This window comes from Gadus chalcogrammus, chromosome 5 (assembly GCF_026213295.1).
Source record: "Gadus chalcogrammus isolate NIFS_2021 chromosome 5, NIFS_Gcha_1.0, whole genome shotgun sequence".
Lineage (NCBI taxonomy): Eukaryota > Metazoa > Chordata > Actinopteri > Gadiformes > Gadidae > Gadus > Gadus chalcogrammus.
The window spans coordinates 3,946,119-3,965,406 of NC_079416.1; positions in this window are offsets into that span (position 1 = coordinate 3,946,119).

The following is a 19,288-nucleotide window of genomic DNA, read 5'->3' on the forward strand; positions in this document are numbered from 1 at the left end:
TTGACCGACCAGGAGAGATCAGCAGAGATGTGGACTCCGAGGAATTTGAATGACTGCACTCGCTCCACACCTTCACCGTTGATGTACAGGGGGGCAGGGGGGGCTCTGTTCCGTCGGAATTCCAGGATGAGTTCCTTGGTCTTGGTGGTGTTCAGTGCCAGGTTGTTAGAAACACACCACTCACCAAGTTTCAGGACCTCATCTCTGTAGGCCGCCTCGTTTCCCCCTGTTATAAGGCCCACCACCGTTGTGTCATCAGCAAATTTAACAAAGATGTTATCTGGGTGGGTAGGACTGCAGTCTGATGTGTAGAGGGAGTAGAGTAGTGGGCTCCAGAAAAAAAAGCAGTTCATGGAGGGTTCATATGGCTCCTCTGCCACACTATCAAAAGGCAGTAATGAATTTGTGTTTAATTCACCGCTTTCATTAAATAATTTACCCTGGGATACCTAGTTAGTTAGTGATAATTAAGTAAGCCTATTTTGTCATTCAGCAGTGGATTAGCTTCGGTTATTATGCTCATTGCCTTGGTTGAGTTGAATTCCTATTTCAACTAGGAACAGTGACCTCATGTCTTGACATTTTAACCTTACTAACCAGTACTGTAGAAAATGGGGGTTGTGTCACCTCATGCAACCAGATGATCAATGCACAGCTTGTGTGGTAAATACACTTTTATTTATGGTTATTTTTCACCAGAAGGAAGTTTCCATTTTACATGTTTATCATTCAGTGAAAAGCCATTGTGGCAACCCGGCCCCAATCCCTTAGGCCAGGTGGCCCGAGGGAGAGTTGGTGGGCTTGTACCGCCGATATCCACCAGCCGGAGACAGAGAGCGTCCATTGCGTAACTCTAATCAACACAATGGAGAACACCTGCGGCAGAGGGCGAGGAAGATCAGGTACCCTTTAAAAGACTGTTTGATGTTCTCCCAGGGAAGGGAATTGGACGTCCATGCGGAGCAGAGTACCTCCAGGACCCGATACGGAGAAGCAGACTCGTGGATTTAGCGGACCTTTCCCCAGCGGCTACGAGAGAACCCGTACGCCAGGACGACGAGCGCCGACACGGCACGCACCACTGGGACGGCATCACCAACGGGAGTGACCTCCTTCTCCAGGGACGAGACCGGCCCGGCCGGAGAGACACTCCCCTGGACTCCACCGTGGCTCACGGAGTCACCTGTATGATTTTTGGTTTCCCCACGTTGGGCACAGACCCACACGTTTTTTTTCCATTATTAAATGAATAAACGCCCTACCATGCTTTGAACGGGTCTTGGCGTGTGGTGTTTTCCTGCTTGAGAGGGACATTCCTGGGGCCGGGTCGCCACATATGGTGGAGAATGCAGGCAACCTGACCACGCTACGGACCACCCAGGCTTACCAACCCGCCCGCCAATGCAGAGCCCGGAAGGGCGGCTGCCGCCCAGCGTCAATAACGGGATCAAGCCCTGGCCGCCGCCACGCAGAGGGACACCGCCGAGAGCCTCGTCCTCCTCCGGGAGGCGGTACTACGCCTCACACAACAGGCAGTTTGTGAGGCCCCGAGATCCGCCCTGACCAGCCTCCTCACCAAGCTCGGTCCGGACGACGACGTGGAGGCCTACCTGGAGGTCTTTTAGAGGATAGCTCGTCGGGAGAGCTGGCCGGAGGACCAGTGGGCCCACATCCTGTCCCACTTTCTCACCGGACCCGCACAGCAGGCCAGCCATGACCTGGCGCCAGAGCACGCCAGCCAGTACCAGGCCCTGGCACCATTCGCCGCCAGGGCCCAACCCTTCTACGAACGGTGATTTGACTGCCGGGGCGCCGTGCGGACGCAAATATTCCAACACCGGAGGCTGATCCACAGATGGGTCGTGGACGGAGAGGGACCCAGCCTCATGGACAGGGTGCTGATAGACAATACCGTCCGTCAACTCCCGGCCGACTCCCCGAGAACCCTCACCACCAACCACCCCGACACGATAGATGAGCTGGTCCGGCAACTGGAAAACTGGCAGGTGGCTCAACAACTGAGTCTGAGCATCCGGAACCCCTCACGGCCCACCGAGACACACCGTGACGGACCAGGACTGAATCCCGTGCCCCGAACACCCCCACCGGGACCACCGACCCTCTCCCAGGAGCCCCGAGAGGACAGACGGTGCTTCAGTTGCGGACGGACCGGACACCTAGCCCGACAGTGCCCCAGGAACCGGGACGTATCCATGCCGTCGGACTTCGCCGACCAGGGGCGGTCAGGGCCGTGTCACATGTTGGGCGTACCAGAAGCTCGGGGTCCCAACCCTCCCAGTGCGGGTAGGGAATCAGGACACGCAGGCCCTCCTGGACACCGGCAGTGTCGTGACCCTCCTACGCCCAGACCTAGCTGGGGGGCGGCGAGGGACAACACACGCACGTACGAGACCTGCCACGTGGTGGTGCGGAACCCCCGAGGGATGTACACGGCACGGGCCGGGATCGTACCCCACCTCCCCGTGCCCCTATTAATTGGGAGAAACTGCCCGCTCTTCTCCAGACTACGGAACCCCGAACCGGGTTACCGACCTCTGTGGGGCCCGCCACGACGACACGGTCGAACCGGCAGACCCGCCTACGGGGCTAGGGTGGCCCACTCAGCCACAGCAGAATCGTCCACCGAGGACGACGGACCCGAGGGAGATGGCCCCACCCCACCGGACACCCCAGGCCACTCGACTGGAGGAACCCCCCGAGTGGAACCCACGGAACCCCGTGGGGGGTGTGGGGGGAAAGGATCGACCCGGACGGTTCAGGTCGATCCGCAGGATGACGGCTGCAGGATGACGCCTTGAAGCACGCCTGGAGTCACGCCCTCGCCCACGACGGCCAAGCGAGGGAGTCGTGAGTTGCCTGCCACACCCTCACTTCAGCACAAGGGGAGGACTGCTGTATCGGGTAGGAGAGCGGGGGGGGTTGACCGAACAACTGGTAGTACCCCGACCCTATGTAAGCAAAGTGCTGTTTATGGGCCACTCCCTCGCTGGGACGAGACCGGCCCGGCCGGAGAGACAATCCCCTGGACTCTACCGTGGCTCATTTGTTTTTTTCCGTTATTTAATGAATAAACGCCCTACCGGGCTTTGAACGGGTCTTAGCGTGTGGTGTTTTCCTGCTTGAGAGGGACATCCTTGAGGCCGGGTCGCCACCCCATATATATCTGTTCTTCTATTGCTTGAACTGAACAACCACAACTGCATATCAAGAATTGAAAAGAACAAAGCATACAATAAATCCATTATTAGTTAGAGACAATTTTTCTAGTTTCTTCATGCCATTTTTGTCCGCACGCACAGAATGGTAACCTTGGTAGCATTTGACTTAACTTTTTTTAATTTCCGTAACACACAGATTTTATTTAAATCAAAATGGACACACAGCACAGTGTATTTTGACAATTACGGCACATTTTCTTTTCTATGGCTATCGTTGGCAGCGAGAGAAAGAAAAATAAATCACAGCGTGGTCAGGGTTGACCAATGGAACCGCTGGCACAGAGCCTTCCCACCAGAAACAGACGGCGTGTGCGCATGTGGCCTCTTGCCATATTTCCCAACCTATTTAACCAGCTGCTTATGCTGACTGCCGCTGACACACATATTTCCCCACAAGAAATGCATTGGCACGCACGCAAGGATGAGAGATGGATACCATGTTTCATCCAATAGTGTAGCTTGGATCTGCACGAAGGCCAAGGCAACGTGACATCCTCCGCAGCAGACACCCAGGCAGAGGCCCAGCTCGTCCTACCCATTAGCGGAGAGACATGGCTGTGCCAAGGCAGCAGGTGTTGCAGCCGCAAGGCCACAAGATGTATAAACCCACAGAGAGTCTGGGATTCTCTGTGCTTGTGTCGCACAGCTAGAGTGTGTTGTTTGATTGATATAACACATAAGGATGTAGGCCGTGAGGAATGTTATGCATTATAGACTCTGGAGCCTTTATTCAACTATAATATGCATCATCATCTTTTTGTACCCCTATGATGTTTAGTTTGTTAAGATCCGATGGTTTTGAGCTTTTTGGACCTGTGGGGGATCAATCCATCTACCCCACTCGCTTGACTACGAGAGACAGTGGTCTAATGGACCAGTAGCGAAAACAAAAGGGTATAGAATATATTTTGAATTGAGGGCAAGATACTTTATATGACTAATTATTATTTTTAAATGCTGTATAGACCATACATTTTGTAAAGCCAAACTTTCACAGATGATATAGTTAATTAGCAAGTTTATCTCCTAGCAAAAATGTGTAGAGAAACATCTACAGATTAACGGCTTCTATAACATTTGTTGCTGTCTCATGATACCCTGTTACTCTGTTTTAAGGCCATAGATTTTATCCAATATGGACGGAGCATATGTGATTGACCTTCTGTTGGAACCATCTTTATTCACTTCTGCATGAGTCATTTCTTCAGACCTTCAAGGCTACTGCTTGGTAGAGGCTGGCCTGCGCACTAAATGTTGAACCTCTGCTTGGTGATTGGTGAGAGAGAGAGAGAGAGAGAGAGAGAGAGAGAGAGAGAGAGAGAGAGGGGGGGGGGGGGGGAGAGAGATAGGGAGAGAGAGAGAGAGGGAGAGAGAGAGAGGGGGAGAGAGAGAGAGAGGGGTGGAGAGAGAGAGGGAGAGATAGAGGGAGAGCGAGAGAGAGAGGGGGAGAGAGAGAGAGAGAGAGGGGGAGAGAGAGAGAGGAGGAGAGGGGGGAGAGAGAGAGGGGGAGAGAGAGGAGGAGAGAGAGAGAGGGAGAGAGAGAGAGAGAGAGAGAGAGAGAGAGAGAGGGGGGGGGGGGGGGGGGGGAGGAGAGAGAGGGAGAGAGAGAGAGAGGGGTGGAGAGAGAGAGGGGAGAGATAGAGAGAGAGAGAGAGAGAGAGGGGGAGAGAGAGAGAGGAGGAGAGGGGGGGAGAGAGAGAGAGGGGGAGAGAGAGTGCGAGAGAGAGGAGGAGAGAGAGAGAGGGAGAGAGAGAGAGAGAGAGAGAGAGAGAGAGAGAGAGAGAGAGGGGGGGGGAGAGAGGGAGAGAGAGAGAGGGAGAGAGAGAGAGAGAGAGAGAGGGGGGGGAGAGAGGGAGAGAGAGAGAGGGGGAGAGAGAGAGAGAGGGGTGGAGAGAGAGAGAGGGAGAGATAGAGGGAGAGCGAGAGAGAGAGGGGGAGAGAGAGAGAGAGAGAGAGAGAGAGGGGAGAGAGAGAGAGAGAGAGAGAGAGAGGGGGAGAGAGAGAGAGGAGGAGAGGGGGGGAGAGAGAGAGAGAGAGAGAGAGAGAGAGAGAGAGAGAGAGAGAGAGAGAGAGAGAGAGAGAGAGAGAGAGAGATGGTAATCAGTAACAGTGTCATCTTAGGGTGTGATCCAGATGCCTCGGACACCATTCTTCCGAGTTGGACTTGCAACGTCATTTCCCGAAGAAAATCAATCTCTTTGCGGAAGCAGACATTTTTGTTGAGAGTTTCTTCACCAAAAGGGGACGTGCCGCCGTGAAATGCCGCAAGAAAGCTGGGAGATTTCCCCACTTGGAAGGCTAGTGTCTGAGGCATCTGGATCACACCATTAACGAGAAAATTACACCCTCAACGTTTTACACTTTAAACAACTTAGTTGTGCTAGATTACTACACAATATTTATCAAGGAAGAGTTTTCATCCTTTTTTTTTTTTTGAGATTGAATACATTTGTTCAACAATAAATCTGTGATGGCAGTACAGTAGTCTATGTGTTTCTGCATTTTGTCATTTTGTAGTCTACAGCAAGTTCATTTGGAGCTTCAGGTCATGTGTCTATTTAAGCATGGCCTAAGTATGGTATTATCCATACCCTATTTAAAATGTTGTTATGAATCGCACCATCTGGATTGCATTTAAATTTCGTTGTACCAAGTGCAATGACAATAAAGAGAATTCTGATTCTGATTCGATGAGAGCAATAGACAAGTACACACACATACACGTGTGTGTGTGTGTGTGTGTGTGTGTGTGTGTGTGTGTGTGTGTGTGTGTGTGTGTGTGTGTGTGTGTGTGTGTGTCTGTAGATTGAGCACATTTGATTAATAATTCAACAAGCATGTTTTGTGTGTATCCCTGTCTGTGATATAAGCACACACACACAAGGGGTTTAAAGCAGCTAATATTTAGTTTATATATAATATTATTAATAGATAGGTTAATCTATTAACAGCATATATATTATAGATAATAGTATAATAAGACATTCAGCAATGCCTCGCTTTCCTCAATCCATTGACCTGTCTGGCGTGTTGCGCATTAGAGTGTACGTGTGTGCATCTGTGTGTTTGTGTGTAAAAGAAAACAACAGAGTTCATTACATGGAGCCAGCTAGAGCCTTGGCTGTAATTTCGGTTGAGAATGATGAAGTACGATAGAGAAGGAGGAGGGGGGGGAGGAGGAGGAGGAGGAGTGAGGGCGAGACCATTGACGTGTTCATGAATCAGGCGGACGTGGGGGCCTAGAGTTGGCAGAGGAAGGGGATAGGAGGGGCCAGCTATGTGCTCCCAAGATGCAGTCACAAACACATGGAAACAAGCAAAACAAACCATCGATGACCTCTTCCTTTTTTACACATGCGGTTTCAGATCATGCCCGTAGTGTTTCACCACAGATGATGGACAACCACAAAAATAATTACGTTTTCAGTCAAAACACACATATTCTTTCCACCTAGCTTGTATCGGTTCATCAAAATATCCAGAACATTGGTTATAAGTTTTTCTCCTTGCCCCTTCTTCTGATCAGAATATTCCCGGATTGATTCCATAGTTGTAGCGGTACATGTTAGGCCCCTAGGCCATGGCCCACTTCTCTGGAATACAGCGAGCCCATTTTTGTCTCCAGCTCCCTCTGAAATGTGTCTTCTCCTAAGTGTTGGGGAGTTTAACTTCCGACAGAAGTTTGGTTTATGTCATCCGTCAGTGTGCTCTGGTCGTGCTTCAGCAATACTGTTGCAGAGAATCCAAATGAGTTGCTCCCTGCACTGCACTGGGTGGGGGACCGTGTTGGTGGTTTGAGATCCACCTGTAGTCATGCAGTTGCTTTTAGGAGGGACGTTGTGGAATGCCGTCAGCTCTAATGTTGTGTCCTTTTTGGTTTGTGATATGGATTCCAGGCTTTTGAAACATGCAGTTCTTTCCCAATGTAAGCTGCTGGTCTATTTTGGTCTGGCATATACCCTTTGCATTTGGACTGCGCTTTTTTGTCTATCAAAAGTAACCAGAAATGTTTCCGGTTAATGTAAAACAGGCTAATTCGGTGGTGCTGTTTAGACAAAACAAATATTGATCCTTGGGGAAAATGCAGTAGCCTACACAAAATGATGTTTCTCCTTATTATGTGTCAGAAGTTAATGAATAAACTGAACAGCCGATTAATTTCAGAAGTACTAGAATTACATTTGCATTGGACATTCATCAACGGAGACCAAACTGCTTTACAGAACAACATTATGGTTAAAACATGAAATATACAATGGTACTTTATAATCAATGGTAATTTATAATCAAAACAAATCGTTTCAAGGTAATTCCAAAGCCTATTGAAATGGGAGAGCCCTTAAGTTAGCCGCTTTTTCTGGTTTGCAAATCCTAACCTGTTCTTCTCCCACTCTCCGGAGAAACGTTGGCGTCTCCTTTGCCAATAGTCTGCATTACAGGCTCCTCCACTGCCTCCATCAGTACATTGGTAAGTAGAGATATGTCCAGAATTTCCTTTGCAATCATTTGCATTGATAATTGAACTGCACATTACCCTTCAGACCAACCATATATGTCCAAAAGTCGACTTAATGCCCTTTACTGGCTCTGTTATCAGGTTTTAACTGTCTCTTTTCTCTGTTCCAATGTCATCAGAGGTCCAACTTCCTAATTACTGTTTTTGTTTAAACCATCACAAGGAGGCTATTCGAATCAACCTGCTTACATAGTGTATTAACCTGTGGAAGACATGGATAACCATTGAAGGCTATAATGCTGCTTTAAAATTAGATATGTTGTTGACGCCTGCGTAGACGCCCACATCAGTAATTCCTTCAAAACGCGCTCCCCTGCATTATTGTTCGACATCATTGACAGAACATCATCATTAATATGTATGGATGCCTTGCTTCAAGGTCCCTCATTGGCCACAAGCTGAAAATGAGTGTTTACACGAGTGTTGCATTGACATTTCCAAATATAACGTGGTAAAACGTTAAATTTACTCCTGTTACTGCAGCATTTCTAAGAATTAATTTGCGATTCTATAGAGAATTTACTTGTAATCTTATTCGTTACTTTTCTCTACTGAACCAACTATTCTAACTGAAAAAAACATGCACAATATTTATTGCCATCACGTATGTGTGCACTTATGGTCCACAATCATGGGATGTTACAGGAGCAGCTGCTGTCATCTGCCCTAGGTCAAGATCATATTGTCCACTTCCTCTTAAGCATCTGGAACTTTAGTCTGAATGACAGGAACGCAAATGTATTAAAGAGGTTCACCACATTCTCCTGGGCTGTGCACATTCTCTTTCCCAGACTGTATTGTAATTGTGGCATGAAGAAAATCCAGTTCCAGGCACTTTTGCAACTAAATGAGTGCAAAGACATACCATCCGCTCCCATTAGTCGACTAACTTGGTAATGGTCCAGCTTTTTGGCTCCTGGCCATAGCCTCCTGTTAGACAGAACGGCCCACGGTGGCTGCATCCAAAATGCCCGACAGAGTCTCCACAAGATCCCTGTTTTTGCAGTATTGCCCTCTTGCTACACTGCAGAGACAGTTGTACTATGCCCTTTGCTCCCAGCTGAAGAAGCAAGCTCTGTCTATTAAATATAATATGTATGAAACAGCAAAAAATCAATTAGAAATCGTAAATTTACATATTCAGACCTTTACATAATCAGAAGTGAGAAGGGAGAGGGTTTATTTAAAGTCCTGACCTTTTCTCTCTCTCTGGAAGTGAAAGGAAAAGGCATTGAGTGATGCAGTTACTTCTAAAGCTGACTACTATTCTGGGAGCCACAGAGAACCAGTCCTCCGACTGACCAAGTCACTATATGTTGTCGCTTTCAGAAAACTCCTGATATATTGGTATTGAAAACGTAAATATTGAGTTAAACTTCACCTAATTATCTAGAGAATGGAGAGCACTGCACAGGAAAAACTATTTATTCATGGGGGCCTATATGCCCCCACAAATCCTTTGGTTGCACAGGCAGGAGGGAGTAGTCAGGGAGGAGAGTTACTGGATGAAGCACAGATCCCTCGGTGGGTAAAGGAATTTGAGACTCCTTAATCCAGGGATTTCTTTCTGTGTGTTATACTGAGGGGAATTTCATCAAAAAGAAAAATAGGAAAGTAACAGCAGGGCAAATTGAATTAATTTGGATAAGCAAATGCTGCCTTGCGTCTGACAGACCGAAGTCAATACATTCTGCAGGTGGATGGTTACATTGAGCCAGTGACACGCACGACTCACCAAAGAGGAAGTGAGCGCCACGGAGAACAGCTCTACTCATCCCTACGTCGATGTGTGAGATCCCGCCTAACCCAAGAACAACCACTGGGTTTGCGATGTGACGTGAAGATACTAGGCCAACACATCCACAGTCACGCTGGTGGCCCATTCACATTGGTAGGGATGTCTGGTAGAAAACCCAGCGTGGGGTGACAGCGATATCTTAACTATATCTTTACTAGAGGGTAACGCCTCGTGCCCACTACCTCCGTCCGTTGACTGATCCCCATTGACTTTGAATGGGGACGGACGCGCAATGCATTGTGGATCCGTCCGTTCCGTTGGAGCCTTCGGCTCCGTCAAGAAGTTGAAAAATGTTAAACTTTTTCGGCAGCGACGAAAAATCAGATCAGATCCAATCAGATCACGTATGCAAATTTAAGCACTGTGACGCGACTCGGGCTCTGACGATACTGGAAAGCGGGAAAGCGGGTCATCTTGCAATGACAACGCAACAAGCAGGAAGAAGCGGGAAGAACCCGGCTTTGTTGTTGTTAGCGGGAAGCGATTTTATTCGCTGACGGATGCCTCTGCAAAGACTACTCCCCCATCCGTCAGCCACGCCTTCCCACGTCCTTTGACTGACGGTGCAGTGGGCAGGCTTGAAGTGTGTAGTGTTCTAGATATTACACACAGGCAGCAGAAGCAGTGTGTATTTCTTCTCAGCACACACACACATGCACACACACACACACACACATTACGGTCATCTCTCTCACCAAAAGTTCAGATTTATACCTGTTACCAAATACCCCCAGGTGTGCTGGGTATCCTGTCCAATGCACCATTAAAGCTTTGGCTCTCTTTAGACCTGCTTCACAGAAGGCACTCCGTAGAATTATTTGGATTACAGGAGACACGGCGATTGAGACATAATAGAACATAGTAATTCTGCAGCACTATCTGTCACTATCTGAAGTACCAGTATTTGCATACATTTTTTGTATCTCCCGCGTATCGTTATTCAGGGTACAAGGTGTCTCTTTTAACTTCTGCTATCATTAAATAATATGAGAAATTAATAAATAATAACATGCCTTGACATTAAAACTAAAATTAACTGAAAATGACTTTCTTCTAGCGCTCGAATGTTTATTTATGAAGAAGCTCGTACTAGTGGGTAGGCGGAGACGTATTGATAAAAAGATCAAATCAGGTTCAAAACTATTTTAATGAGTTTTACACTGTTCATCTTGTGACGAGTAAAGTATCTATAAAAGTAATGAAAGGAAGTGACATCATAGCCACAAGATCGGCCATTTTTTTATAATTCAAACTCGCATTACTACTTTTCCTTGTGTCAGACAAACTGTGACATGAAGCACTAATAACCTCTCAAACGCATGGCTCCTGATCACTGCTTCATTGCTCTGCTTCATTGCTCTGGCTCTTGGCTTGTCAGCCATGAGCCAGAGTAGCTCTTTGTGAAGACGCTCTGGAGCCTGTGGGAAGTTTCAAGAGGGTCATAGCCGAGATCCTTTCACACCCAAGTCACTGCAAGTCATTTGGGGACACAGTTGGTCCATTTGATTAATATGGTGCAAACACAGGTTTCTGTTACCGAGCCCAGAAGTGATCAAAGTGGAAAAGCCTTGACACTGCTTTTACTGCTTCGTAAACTATTATTTTTCGGGAATCGGCAGTGAGAAATATTAACACAAGGGAAGGTTTAATGTGTTATCATCAGGGGGAGTTTAACGTAGAAAGTGAAAACATTACTGCAGGTGGGAGGAAGAGAAAAGGGGACATTGAAAAAAATCTTGATTAGTCCTCATCAGAAAAAAAGTTAAAGAAAAAAGAGGATAACTCTTTGATACCTCCTCTGTGGTGAAAGGAAACATTGAGGTAACGAGTGAGATGGTTCATCATTGTAGATATTCTAACGCTCATCAACATCACTTCAGCAGCAGGATTGGGTTATGTTACCGTTGGGTTAGGTAATGTTAGGTTGGGTTAGGGAATGTCACGATGGGTTAGGTTATCTTACCGTTGGGTTATGTGATGTTAATTCGGGTTGGGTAATGTTATGCTGGGTTAGGTTATGTTACGTTGGGTAAGGTAATGTTACTTTGATGTTACACACACACACACACACACACACGCACACACTCCCACTAGCACACCCTCACATGCACACCCTCATGACATGTTACGCTGGGTTAGGTAATGTTATTTTGGGTTATGTTATGTTGGGTTAAGTTATGGGTTAGGTTATGTTATGTTGGGTTAGATAATGTTATCGTCGGGTCAGGTAATGTTATGTCACGGTCCGTCCCTGGTTTTCCCATTCACTTGACTGCCACCCTGATCCCCCCTAATTAACCCAACCTTCACCTGTGCTCCCTCTATATAAATCCTCTCTCTCCACTCAGACTGCCAGATCGTCTCTCGATACTTTCCCACGACTCCAGAAACGTTTCTCCAATGCTGATCCTGCCTGTTACCGAACGCTCGCCTGTCTGACCAACCGCCTGTTGCGAGTCCCCGCCGGCCTGTCTGCTCCCCTGAGTCTGCCCTCTTGATATCAGTTGATATTGTCAGTCTGTGCACTTGGGTTCTGCCTAACCCCCCTGTTACAGCATGATCTGGCCAAGAATGGACCTAGCCCAGGCTGACGACGGGATCTCCCGATTAGAGAGTGCCCTGCACCAGGTGATGGCCGCTACCGCAGCTGCCAAGGCACAGAATCAGCGGGTTGCTGATTCAACAATATCACAGTGAAGAACCGCTATCCCCTTCCACTACTCTCCACTGCCTTTGAGCTGCTCCAGGGGACAACGGTCTTCACCAAGCCCGACCTGAGAAATCGTTACCATTTGGTCCGCATCCGAGACGGAGATGAGTGGAAGACAGCCTTCTACACACCAACGAGCCATTACGAGTATCTTGTGATTCGCTTCGGCTTGACCAATGCCCCGGCAGTCTTCCAAGCGCTGGTCAACGACCTGCTGCGGGACATGTTAAACAAGTTCGTCTTCATTTACCTGGATGACACCCAGATTTTTTCCCGCAACCTTGAGGAGCACGTCACCCACGTCCGGTCAGTTCTCCGCCGCCTCCTGGACAACTCCTTGTACGTAGAGGCGGAGAAGTGCGAGTTCCATGCGCCCTCCGTCTCCTTCCTGGGATATATCATCGTGAAGGACTACCTGCGGATGGATCCAGCCAAGGTCCCTGCTGTGACCTCCTGGCCGGCCCCGGAGACACGGAAGCAGCTGCATTGTTTCCTAGGGTTTGCCAACTTCTATCGGCGGTTTATCCGAGGCTTTAGTTCCGTCGCCTCCCCCCTCTCGGCCCTCACTTCACCCAAGATCCCCTCTCGCTGGTCTGACGAGGCACAAGGCTCCGACAACACCCTCAAGACTCGCTTCACCACCGCCCCCATCCTTCAGATACCCAAATCTGAGTGTCAGTTCATAGTGGAGGTGGACGCATCCGGTGTGGGAGTAGGGGCGGTCCTTTCCCAGCGTTCAGCCTTCAAGGAGAAGATTCACCCCTGCGCCTTTTTCTCTTGCCGCCTAACCCCCTCGGAGAGAAATTATGACATTGGCAACAGGGAGCTTCTGGCGGTGAAGCTGGCCTTGGAGGAATGGCGGCACTGGCTAAAGGGTACTAGGGTTCCGTTCGTGGTTAAGACCGATCACCGTAACATGGAGTATATTCGGTCCGCCAAGAGGCTCAACTGGTCACTGTTTTTCGACCGGTTTAATTTCACCTTGTCCTATCGTCCTGGTTCTTCTAATGTTAAGCCTAATGCTCTCTCCCGACAGTTCCCCGCGTGCCCCGACGAGATGGTTGAACCCTCCACTCTAAATCAGCCTGCACCTAGTCCCTGTCCCCCTGATCGCCTGTTAGTTCCGGCTCCCCTCCGCTCCGATGTGCTCCAGTGGGGGCATGCTTCCCGGCTCACCTGCCATCCCGGCATCCAGCTGCCCCAGGACTTCCTGCAGCGACGCTTCTGGTGGTCATCTCTGGGGGAGGATGTCCGGAGCTTCGTCAACGCCTGCCCGGTATGCAACCGGAATAAGACCTCGCCGCCCACAAGCCGGCCTCCTGCATCCATTGCCCCTCCCCCATCGTCCCTGGTCGCATATCTCCCTGGACTTTGTGACTGGTCTACCTGCGTCCAAAGGCCACACTGTCGCCCTCACCATCGTCGATCGATTTAGTAAGCTGGCCCATTTCATTCCCCTTGCTAAACTCCCCTCTGCCAGGGAGACTGCGGAACTGGCCCTCCACCACGTCTCCCGCCTTCATGGACTCCCCACTGATGTTGTTTCTGATCGGGGGCCCCAATTCACGTCGGTCTTCTGGAGGGAGTTTTGCAGCCTAGTTGGGGCTTCCGTCAGCCTGTCTTCCACCCTTCGCTGCCTGGTGAACCACAATCCGGCTTCCTGGTCAGACCAGCTCTCTCCCTTCCAATGCGCCTACGGGTATCTGCCACCCCTGTTTACCGACTTAGAGAAGGATTCCTCCTGCAGACCGCCACTCTGCCGCTGCCAGCAAGCGTTGTTCGCCAGCCCCTGTATACCAGACTGGCCAGAAGGTCTGGCTCTCCACCCGCGACCTCCCCCTAAAGTTGGAGAGTCGCAAGCTGGCCCCCAGCTTTGCAGGCCCCCAGCTTTGCAGGCCCCTTCCCCATCACTTGTATCCTTAACCCGGAGGCGGTACGCCTTCGGCTCCCTAGGTCAATGAGGATCCACCCGACATTCCATGTCTCCAGAGTCAAGCCCGTCTAGGAGAGCCCTCTGGCTCATCCCATTCCGCCTCCCCCTCCCCCTCAGCTCGTCGACGGCGGTCCAGTGTACCCTGTCCAGCGCCTCCTTCGCTCCCGCCGCCGTGGATGTGGGGTACAGTACCTGGTGGATTGGGAGGGGTACTGTCCGGAGGAGCGCTCCTGGATCCCGGCTCGCTTCATCGTGGACGCTGTCTCATCTCGGACTTCCACCGAGATGAGTCACTTGAATTTTTTATTTATTTTTTATGCAGTTTTGCTGCCTTAACAGTATTTTACTCCTTGGTACCGTGATATAATACCGTTACCGTCTATGCCTCAAATCATGCCGTCATATACATTTTAGTCCATACCGTACAGCCCTAATTTGAAGGAACTATCTTATGGTAAATTCTTGGGAAGTCAAGCCTTTTGGAGCAAAAACAACAGCTATACGTTTGCTTGATTCAACTAACGTTAGCTACCGCTTTTTTGATGTGATATAATTTACAATAATATCGTATTTCTAGGGCCGAGTCAACGCCGAGTACTGCACGAACGCAGACCTTGCATAAAGTTATTCAATTCTAACAACATAGGGCTATTTAGATAAATAATCTGGCAAGGGTGTTGTCCTAGGCTAATACACCAACAGCAAATTTGTGTATAATAAAGGGCTACGGTGAGGGTTTCGTATAATTTTGTTAATTAATGAAGGACGCCACCACAGGGCGCCCCCGACACATTTGCCGCCCTAGGCGTTTATTCATTTTTCCTTCCTCCATGGGCCCCTGACGCAGTCTGGGCCCCGGTGCAGTGCACCGGTTGCACCGTCGATATTTACGCCACAGGTTAGGTAATGTTTTGTTGGGATGGTTATGTTACATCGGGTCAGGTTATGTTACCTTGGATTAGGTAATGTTACGGCCAAGTTAGGTTATGTTATGTTGGGTTCAGTTATGTTACGCTGGGTTAGGTTATGATATGTTGGGTTAGGTAATGTTACCGTCGTGTTAAAGGCACCCAGTGCAACTTTCGAGGCTTAAAAATGAACATTCAATTTCTAGTCTTTTTTACACGTAGTAAGTTTCAATAACTCCATACCATTACATACCCACATGCAAGCAGCAAAGATGAGACGTCGTTGTGTGGTGAGAACTGATAGAAAATCGATAACAACAACAATGCCGCCATTTTCTTTGTTTTTTGTAACCTACAATAAATAAAGCAGGCTTCCAGTCAATGGAAAAATGGCTTCTCCCCACCGGCGATTGTTGTTGTTTTCTTCCAGTTCTCACCACACAACGACGTCTCATCTTTGCTCCTTGAATGTCGATATGTAATGGTATGGACTTATTGAAACTTACTACGTGTAAAAAAAGACTAGAAATTGAATGTTTATTTTTCATTGAATGTTTACATAAAGTTGCACTGGGTGCCTTTAAGTTACTTTGGGTTAGGTAATGTTAACGTCAGGTTAGGTTATGTTATGTTGGGTTGGGTTATGTTGTGTCTGGTGAGGACATGTTACCGTCGTTAGGTATTGCCCTTCAGTGACATTCGTAAAAGCATGCATAGAAAATGAGTGGGACCTGAAAATCGCACATTAAACCTTATGAACAACATGTGTTCACTAAAATACCTTTGTGTTATAATGCTGTTATTATAATGATTCCAATGTGCAATAACAAGTAGGTTGAGCATATTATCATAGTATAAATACTATGCTATTATAAATATTTTAGGAAGACATACAGCCATGCCAAGCTGTCCTTAATCCATTTACCATTGTATTCCGGGGTGCTGCACATTTCTTTTCTTATGTGCGTTTGTGTGTGTGTGTGTGTGTGTGTGTGTGTGTGTGTGTGTGTGTGTGTGTGTGTGCGTGCGTGTGCGTGTGTGTGTGTGTGTGTGTATGTGTGTTATTGTTCGCAGGTTTACGTCTCGAAATGCTAAGCTTTCCCTTCTGACTTCAGTCCTTAAGAGGAGAAAGGATATTCTGGGCTGTCACACACACACAGTCACACACACACACACAGTCACACACACACACACACACACACACACACACACACACACACACACACACACACACACACACACACACACACACACACACACACACACACACACACACACACATACACACAGACACACATACACACAGACACACACACACACACACACACACACACACACACACACACACACACACACACAGTCACACACACGGACACATGCAAACGCTTCATGGGGGAGACTACTAAATAAGAGTGATTTATCCATTGGCCTTTTTCTTTCTGCAGCACACACACTCATTTCTCGTTCCTCATTAAGCCTCGTGTATTGCTGTGCTGAATACATGTGTATTTGTTTGGAGAGGGATCAACGAATGGCTAAGCTGTGATGCAAGTTGTATTTTCTTGATAACAAATTAGGAAAGGAAGCAGGAAACGACCAAGCAGCTAAACATTGACCAGCTCCCAACACATTGTCCTCCATTCCCCTTTTGTTGGAAACACTGTTTAAATTATTGTTTTAGGACACATCGGCCACTTCAATCTCTTCCATCATCCCTACATCCCTCCCTTCACCACTTTCTACAGGAATGTGTTCACTGTGCAAGGGCTTTTTAACACAAACAACCAATAGAGGTGTGCCCTTGTGCATATCCAGGTTACAATAACAGATGCCTGATACACATACACCGCATCACAAGCTATCATCTCTGACCAGATCACTCTAATCTTTTCCCAGTCACACCAAGGACACCGACATTATCACACACAAACAGACAGACGCAACCCGAATGTACATACAAACAATTTGAACAAAATGGCAGGTTAGGTACAAGCATCATTCAGGAAAACTTAGATGGTAATAGGTAGTGAAAGAGATAGCAGTTAGACGAAACAGACACTAAGTGATTGCCACTTAGTTCCATTGCAGATTTGTAAACTATAGAATGGTGTCATGTTGGGAGTTTCCAGGTATATCCGCTGAATAACTATGTTATAATAATGCCCAACCCTTTGTAAGCCTCTCCCTCATACCTAGTTTTAATGAAAAAACAATCAAAAGTTATCTTCAAGGAATAAGTTATCTTCTTGCTGAATCACAGGGGATGCACGTGTTTTTTTCTTGATCGTTCTTGTTGATAATCAATTCATAATGCGGCACGGGACAAGAACTGCATTCGTCGTTCAGCATGCTGCCACACAGACGGAGGAAGACCAGAAGACCAACGTCTCTGAGTCTGCTCTCCGCTCATCCACCAGCACCTCTTTAAATCTTTTGATTACAAAGGGTTTGCCTATGGGCCTTACTGCCCATAGGGTTTGATCCCATGATAAATCAAAGTCTATGTCCAACATGGAAAACAAATCAACAAAAGAATGTAGAAAAAAAAGGCAAAACATTTAAATTTCTTTACAATTATTCCAATGATAATATTTAGCATTACTGTACAGTAGGATACTTGCAGATATGAACAAAGCTCCTAATTTCTGTAACTTTGGTCACTAAGAGCTTGAGTCAGTCAACAGAGGAATCCGCATTATCACTGCATGTGGCACAGCAGAGCAAAATATATCAAGCATGAATTTGGTCAGCACTTTGCCTCAAGGACAAACATTCTTGTGAAAAACCTGTTGTCAATGGAGGCATTTGGTGATGTTGATGGCTGAAAAGCACTTGGTCGGACGGCTGAGGGATTTCTGTTTGCTCTTCAACAGTGTTCTATATGGTACAGATAGAGGGATTAAACCATGTAAACATATATTGATCTCATTCTATCTTTGGGGGATAGAAATAAATTCTATGAATCTAAGACCACCCCTAAAGCTATACTATGGTCGTGATTAATAAACAAAACTGTTTACAAAATACATTACAAAATACAGTCCATTTAATGCGAAGACAATTAATCTGATAAAAGGAATCACACAAACAACAAAGCCCAAAGGTCATGGATAAAGCTTTAGAAGTCCATTAATCAACATATGAAACGACAACATACTCCATTAAAGGTGATCTATGTAAGTATTAGAAATTAGTTTTCATTGCTGACCCCTCTGGCTGGAGGTAAACTGCAGCCTGCTCAAGCTTGCTCATTGAGAGTGTCGGAGTGTGAGCGTACTCACGATGATATTAATAAATAATTAAACAATACGATCTGAAAATACAAACACGATTATACAAACTGGCAGAAGTTTGCTCCTTTTTATATACAAGAGTACTCAGGAGCGTGCTGAGACATCACATCCTTCCCATTTCCTGGCCAAACTGTCGTGGTTTGGATAGGGTGATTTCCACTGGCTGATTTCTATCAGAACGCCAAAGAGAGAGTCGAGGAATGGCCGATTTTGTAAGTTAAATTACAACCTGTTCAGTCAAATAATAAAGGAAAGGTCCAAACATAAATCCAGAAGGAGTAACCGCCGAATCTAGGCTTCAACAGCCTTTATTCTCTTAAACTTTTCCTAAATATAGGTCCTAGTTGCTTTTCATGTGTTTCTGCTCTCTCTCTCTACCAGGCAGCAAATAAAGCATATGCCATGGACCGTGCAAAATTGACCATCTATAACTGGAAGTCCTGGGCACAGCAGCTGTCAGCACAACCACAGAACAACAACAAACATTTTTTATTGTGGAATATCCAACTTGTCTACAGTATTATCAAGCAAATACGACGTGCAGAGATTAAGAATGTCTACAAAAAGTCGATATGCACTGCAATGTTTTATTTTTATTTTGTTTACTTCCCATGACCTTAAACTGAGTTGTGGCATATTATTCTACAACTCCAATACAATCCGAATAACTCTTACATTGAACCTTAATATAATCTACATAAAGAACCTAAAAACAGGGTTAGGGGTAGGGTCAAACAAAAACACTGTTTTTGTTTAATACTTGATAAACATGTCCATGAAAACACTCGCTTTAGTTAACACTCCAAAAACGTGTCAATGAAAACACCGGGTTCACTTAATACTTAGAAAACACGTCCATGAAAACACCGGGTTCAGAAAACACGTCCGAAA